Here is an 8,190-nt window from a genome sequence, read left to right as displayed (position 1 = left end):
TTGTTAATTTTTTTTTAATGCACCATATAAGACTAAAATGTGTCCAGATCAATAATAGTGATATCCACTGACTTAGATAGTTTTATTATTATTATTATTATTATTGATATTTCTTAAAGGACATAAAGATATAATTAATTATAAGAGTAAGTTAAATGCCTTGGTCTCTTTTAACACCTCAGCTATTCTGATAATAAGTATGGGTTTCCGTTAATTTGTCCACCAACTTCCTTTAATAAAACCTGGAGAAAATGCCAAGCCAAGTTTTTCTTTGAAAAAGGACTGTGAAAGAGTGACTTACAGCAAATCTTGCAATCAACTCTAACAGCAGTCAGGCTAGTAGGCACAGCCCAATTAGTCCCCAAGGAAATAATATATATATATTTTTAATGTAGGTTGCTGAAGTAACATTAATAATAGACAGAAGAAGCCTGTGCTTACACATGAAAACTCATATATTTAACATGGAGACACACTGTCAGAGAGTTAAATAGAAGCTATAATTTTATTACTTCACATTTTTCCTTTTTACAGTAGTTTTAGGGAATTATAATTTCCTCTACTCTTATTTTTTCCAAAAGCAATACATTTATATTAAAAATGAAAAAAAAAAAAAAAGGTGTGAAAGATTAGATTTTTCTCCCTTTGGTGCCACCATTTTGTTGCAACTGAGGGACTATAGACGAAAGTGGTGGCTACTACTGTTTCATTAAACTAGGATCTCTGTGAAGTTCAGCTGCGGAACATGTGTTCTGCTTTTCTTTGGAAAATGTACTCCATTAAAATCAAGCTTCATTGGCAGTTCAAATTTATGAAAGTCTGCACGTCTCTGGTGATTTATCCAAAGCTTCCTTCTGAGCCAAGGGATAAAACAAGAAAATATCAAACCGTAATACAGCAATCTTTAATATGTCAATTGTTTCCTGGCTGATTGAGATGCCACAATTGGTCCTGATTGTACAAAGTGCCAACCAGATGAGAATGACCAGAATATAGCTGGTCATACAGAGAGATAACTCTAATAGTCTCATGCAAGTGTCCATATAATAGTTTTAATTGGAGTTTGGTCCAAAAAGTGGAACTGGCATTTTTCATTCCTTAATTTATTCAGAGATTAACTAAATCAGGTGATTATTAAATAATTTAAATTTTTTGCTCACACTATCTATGGTTTGTATAATTCCCCAAAATGAATATAAAGAGAAATAACTATCACTTCTAACAAGGAAGCATGAGAAAGGGAAAAATATATTGATTATAATATCTTAAAAATAATAATTTGCAAGATACTGAAAACTTGTAGAGGATGGAATGAGAAAGAATCTAAACTATTTTCTGATAGAAGTTACCAAAGTAGAATAAAACTGAACAATTTTTTTAATTACATAAAATATGGTTGGCCAGGATTGGTGGTGGTGCTGGTGGTGGTGGTGAAAAGATGTGGTAGGAAATTAAAAGGAAACAGTAGATTGCTGCCAGATCATAGGCTGTCTTCCTGAAAACTTTGGAGTTATTTTTTGGGTGTGAAAAGAATTTTGATGAATGGAAATTACATTATGTAAACTGTATTACATGAGCATATTTGTTTGTTGTATAATGAAGGGGGAAAAAAGATTATCAATATTATAATAGAATGGAGCACTAATACTTGCAAATATTATTCTTAATTATTATATCAGTTTGGAAACAGTTTTTTGAAATATCTAGTACAACAATGTTCAAATCCTTAAATCCAAATATTATTAAAGTTGTAACTGTAAGAAGAGTATATGTAGCATAGATATTAGAATAAAACATAGGCATGTAAAATTTGTTTATGATGGCACAATTATAAATGGATTTTTTTAAAATTTTTCTTTTAGTTTCCATCAATAATTTTCAAACATAGTCTGTGTGATGGATGAAGAAGAGAAGAAAATATAAGTAATTGAGTATAAGAATTCAGATATGTTTTGGAGGTGTTAATGTTATTTTATCTAAATATTAATTTAAAATATTTTAATATAAATGGCATGTATATAATATAATCTCTTTCACACACAAATACTACATATATAAAATATATAATATATAGTATCTTATTATACTATGTATGTATTACATTAGAGAGAAAGAGAGAGGAGAAAATATGTGTATGTTCATGTGAGTGTGAAAGAAAGGAGAGAGAGAATTGGTTTCTCTCTGTGTTTGTGTGAGTGTATGAGTTTATATAAAATCAAACCAAACTTACCACCATAAGGTCATTCTGACTCATAGTGAACCCCACTGGTTTTCCTAGGTGGTAAATCTTTACCAAAGTAGCTTGCCTTGTCCTCTGACAGCTGAGCGACTGGTGGATAGGTAAATTAACTCTAAACTCTAATCTTGTTGCAGTTATGTAGCATGTGCTGAATAATAATCAGAAGAGTACCCTGCAGAATGAGGAAGAAAAGCAAGACAAAAATTATTAACTAAATAAGGCATATGATAACAGGAAACTGTAGAATAAATGTATGTATAAATATATGTATAATATGAGAGAACTTTGGTGGCACATTTGGCTGCTAAGCAAAAGGTCAGTAGTGGTTCTAACCCACCAGCTGTTTCACAGAAAGGAGATGTGGTAGTCTGCTTTCATAAAGATTACAGCCTTGGATACCTAATAGGGTCAGTTCTACTCTTCTCTGTAAGGTCACTTTATATCAGAATCAACTTGATTTCATCATTCATGGAATATGATGTATGTTTGTAGCTAAAAGTTTTATACTTCAATACAATTGCATAAATTAAGTATAAGAATCAGGAAAGACCAGTTCCTTAGCATTTTTTAGAGTACCATCTTAGGTCTGGAGCTACATTTTTTCAAGTGGCATCAACTAAATATGAAAGTCTGCAACCTGCTCTAACTAGAAAGTTGAGTGATGGTCTCATCAAAATAACCTGAGGTCATCTCAGAGTAATGCTTTCCTGCAGGAAATTTGTTTCTGTCCCTAAGGACAAAAAATGGGGACTTCACACAGGATATTATAAGAAGTAAGTGTTGTGACTGTTCTGAGATTTATTTACTGCTACATATTTTTTTTTTTTTTTTTTTTATGAATGGTACATACTAATGTGATACTAATTAATTAGCAGGAGTTCTGGTGGCACAGTGGGTAAGCTTTTGGCTACTAACAAGAAGGTTGGAGGTTCAAACTAACCAGCTATTTTGTGGGAGGTAAATATTTGCTTTATTTCTGTAAAGGTTTGTTGTTGTTATGTTGTTAGGTGCCCTCAAGTCATTTCCAATTCATAGCAACCCTATGCACAGCTGAACGAAACACTTCTAGGTCCCACCCCACCTCCATGGTCCTTGCTATACTTCAGTCCATCACCACAGCCACTGTGTCAATCCACCTCCTAAAGGCCTTCCCCTCCTTTGTGAACACCCCACCTTACCAAGCACGACATCATTCTCCAGGGAATGGTCCCTTCTGACAACATGACCAAACTAGCTCAGACAATGTCTGGCCATTCTCACCTCCAAGGAGCATTCTGGCTGCACTTCCTCCAGGACAGATTTCTTAGATTTTTTAGCAGTCCATGGTATTCTCAGCATTCTTTGCCAACACTGCAACTCAAAAGTATCACTTCTTCAGTCTTCCTTATTCATTGTCCAGCTCCCACATTCATATGAGATGATTGAAAATACCATGTCTTGTGTCAGGCGCACCTTAGTCCTCAAGAAGATATCTTTCCTCTTCAGCACTTGAAAGAGGTCCTTTGCAGCCGATTTGCCCAGTACTATTTGTTGTCTGATGTCCTGACTGCTGCTTCCTTTGTCACTGATTGTAGAAACAAGCAATGTGAATTCTTTAACAATTTCAATCTTTTCTCCATTTATCATGAATCTGCTTATAGGTACAGTTGTGAGGATTTTTGTTTTCTTTACATTGAGATGTAATCCATACTGCAGACTATATTCTTTAATCTTTATCAGTATGTGCTTTAAGTCATCCTCACTTTCAGCAAGCAAATTTGTGCCATCAGCATAACACAAGTTGTTAATGATTCTTCCTCCAATCCTAATGCCATATCCTTCTTCATATAGTCCAGTTTCTCAGATTATTTGCTCAGTATATAGAGTAAATAAGTATAGTGAAAGATACAACCCTGACACACTCCCTTCTTGGTTTTAAATCATGCAGTGTCCCCTTATTCTGTATGAATAACAGCATCATGGTCTATGTACAGGTTCCTCATGAGTACAAGGAAGTGTTCTGGAATTTCCATTCTTTTCAATGTTACCCATAATTTGTTATGATCCAATCAGTCAAATGCCTTTACATAGTCAATAAAACATAAATAAACATCTTTAACACATTCTTTGATTTGAGCCAAGATCCATCTGATATCAGCTATGACATCTCTCATTCCACATCCTCTTCTGAATCCAGCTTGCATTTCTGGAAGTTCTCTGTCAATATACAAGTACAACTATTTTTTAATTATCTTCAGTAAGATTTTACTTGTGTGTGATATTAATGATATTGTTCAACAATTTCCACATTCTGTGGGATCACCTTTCTTGGGAATGGGTAAAAGTATGGATCTCTTCTAGTCAGTTGGCCAGGTAGCTGTCTTCTAAATCTCTTGGCATAAGCAAGTGAATGTCTCCAATGGGGCATCCATTTGATGAAACATCTCAATGGGTATTCTGTCAGTTCCTCATTCCTTGTTCATTGCCAATTGCTTCAGTGCAGCTTCAACTTCATCCTTAAATACCATTGGTTCTTGATCATATACTATGTCCTGAAATGGATGAAGATCAATCAATTCTTTTTGGTACAATGACTCTGTGTATTCCTTCCATCTTCTTCTGATGTTCCTACATCAGTCAATATTTTTCCCATTGAATCTTTCAATATTGCAACTCAAGGCTTAAATTTTTTCCTCAGTTCTTTCAGCTTAAGAAATGCTGACCGTGTTCTTCCCTTTTGGTTTTCTAACTCCAGATCTTTGCACATTTCATTATAGTAATTGGTATTGTCTGCTCAAGCTGCTTTTTGAAATCTTTTCAGCTCTTTTATCTTGTCATTGCTTCCATTTGCTTTATCTACTCCCTGCTCAAGGGGAAGTTTTAGAGTCTCTTCTGACATCTATTTTGGTTTTTTCTTCCTTTCTCATCTTTTTAATGACCTCTTGCTTTCTTCATTGATGATGTTCTTGATGTCATCCCATAATTCTTCTGGTTTCCAGTCACTGGTGTTCGATGCATCAAATGTATTGTTTAGATGATCTCTAGATTCAGAAGGGATATACTCAAGGTCATATTGTGACTCTTGTGGATTTGTTTTAATTGTCTTCAATTTCAAGTTGAATTTGCATATGAGCACTTGATGGTCTACTTCACAATCAGCTCCTGGCCTTGTTTTCATTAAACATATTGAGTTTTCCATCTCCTCTTGTCACAGATGTAGTCAATCTGATTCCCGTGTACTCTATCTGGTGATGTCCATGTGTATAGCTGTCATTTGTGTTGTTGAAAAATGCATTTGCAATGAATAAGTCATTGGTCTTGCAAAATTCTATCATGTGGTCTCCAGCATTATTTCTGTCACCAAGGCCAAATTATCCAGCTACCGATGATTTTTCTTTGTTTCTAACTTTTTCATTCCAGTCACCAGTGATAATTAACACATCTTGATTTCATGTTTTGTCAGTTTCAGAGAGCAGAAGTTGATAAAAATCTCCAGTTTCTTCATCTTTGACTTTGGTGGTTGATGGATATATTTGAATAATCTTAGTATCAACTAGTCTTCCTTGTACACATATGGATATCATCCTATCCTTGATAGCATTGTACTTCAGGACAGATCTTGAAACATCCTTTGTGTTGATGAATGCCACACCATTCCTCATCAAACTATCATGGCTCACATAGTAGATCATATGGTTGTCTGATTCACAAGGGCCAAAACCAGTCTGTTTCAGTTCACTAATGCCTAAGATATCAATCTTTATGTGTTTCATTTCAATTTTGACAACTTCCAATTTTCTGTAAAGGTTTCCAACTGTGGAAACCCTATGGGAGTTGCTGTATGTCATAATCAACTCAGTGGCTATGGGTTGGTTGGTTTGTTTTATTAAATAGTAGATTTTACCTTAGAACTTGATTTCATTGTAATGTACTAAATGGTCATGAGATTATGTGGAAGAAGATACATAGCCATTATCTATTACTATCTACTAAAAGCCCTTGATATTATACGAAAGAATCTGATGATAGTTTAGTGTCTGAAATGACTTACGTTATTATACAGCAGTGAGTTATAAAGAAAACACTGTTGATGTAGATTTTACTGAAATTGATGAATGAGTGAGTATGTCTTAAAAGTACCAAGTAACCAAAGGTTTCCAAGGCTTTAACTGGGGAAGAAATATGAATAGATCTAATTCTTAGAAACAACAACAGCATGGAGGATAGCAGCATGAGGAAAGAGCACTTTGGTAGAAATTACTATGAATGTTAAGTACTTTCATAAAAGAATCTGGATGAATGGTTACAAAATCCTGAAGAGAGGTATTACTTGTGAAGATACAGAGAAACACATAAAAGGGTTTAAAAAGATTAGAAGATATAGAATTTGGTATGCAAGAAGAGAGGGAGATTGGAAACTAAAGTTCTGACTGTAAACATGGTAGTAGCATTGACCAAGATGTACATGGAAAGAGACAAACAATCTTGAGGAGAACACGTACACACTAGTCTAGGGGTAAAAACTAGCAAGAATGATACGTTCCCCATTCAAATATAGGTAAGAAAACATTAATTTTAAAAATATATAAAAATTATTTGCAAACTATGCACTAATTCAGCAACAGTAATAACAAATATGAATATATAATCTAAAGGAGAGATGAGGAACACGCTGAAAAAATCTATACCTAAAGAAAAAAAAAAGTTGTGCAAATATTGTTTTATACTTTCATAGAAAATAGAGACAATCTAAATTCTGAAAATGATGTGATAAAATGGGAAAATGTGTTAGAGATTTCACAGCTAAAGGAAGAAATTTGACAGCTAAAGGAAGTAACTAAGAATAAATTTTGTATCATTCCAGAAATTATATTTATATTATTGGTGTCGTTCACTGCCATCGAGTTGGCTATGAATCATAAAGACTTCATGTACAACAAACTGAAACACTGCCCAGTCATGCGCTATCCTCACAATCCTTGTTACACTTGAGCCTATCATGACAGCTACTGTGTCAATATATTTGGAGGTGTCAATATATTGCTACACCTGTTTTTGAATTATGTTTTTGTAGTTGCTGATTTTGTCAAAATTTCTGATATTTTAGTTAAAGTATTGTAAAAATTCGTATTTGTGTATCTACATCAACAATTTTTTTGAGAACAAAGTGGTAATTAGAGGAAAACAAGGAGAAAAATAAAAAATGACTTCTGCTCATTTAGTAATAATGGTGTAACTAGTAATGTTGTAATTCAATGTAGAAAGATTTTGCCAAACAATTTTATTGTTAAAATTTATATAATTTAAGAAATATTACATTTAACTAATATCCAACTATATTTATCATATATTTACTCTGTGATTAAAATGAGTAATAAATCTTACTAAGCATTTCTATGGTGTAATTTGGGAAGAGGTTCATAGGGAGGGAGACATCATGAGTTACCACATTGGGTAACACCAACCCAATAATATATTTTTATTTTTAATTATTATTACTATTTTAAATAAGTGGGCACCTTTATTATGTTTTTCATTTTTACAAGGGAAAACCAAGAATCTGTTAAGAACTTACTTGTCACTTCTTCAGTTCCTACATTGTTGATATTTCCTCCTTATTTCTTATTTCTTTTTTTTTAATTGTGATTTTGGTGAAAGTTTACAGCGCAAATGGGTTTTCTACTCAACAATTTATACATCTCTTGTCTCCTAACATTGATTGTAATCCCCATAATATAGAAATGGTCTTCCCACTTCTTCCCTGTATATCCTGTTTCCATTCATCTTGTCCTTTCCTATACCTTCCAGCCTTCTGTACTTATCCTTGGGAAAATTCTGCCCTTTTGATCTTGTATGGTCGATTGTTCTGTGGAGTGTGCACTTCTCTAATGCTCTTGAAAGAAGAAATATATAAAATATATAAGTTAGTGGTCCTAGCCCAAGTTTTTAAAGTTTTCTTTTCAATTCCTTTC

The sequence above is a fragment of the Orycteropus afer genome, unplaced genomic scaffold, assembly GCF_000298275.1.
Source record: "Orycteropus afer afer isolate SDZICR_OR568_19922 unplaced genomic scaffold, OryAfe1.0 scaffold00806, whole genome shotgun sequence".
Taxonomy (NCBI): domain Eukaryota; kingdom Metazoa; phylum Chordata; class Mammalia; order Tubulidentata; family Orycteropodidae; genus Orycteropus; species Orycteropus afer.
This window is presented reverse-complemented; position numbering follows the sequence as displayed.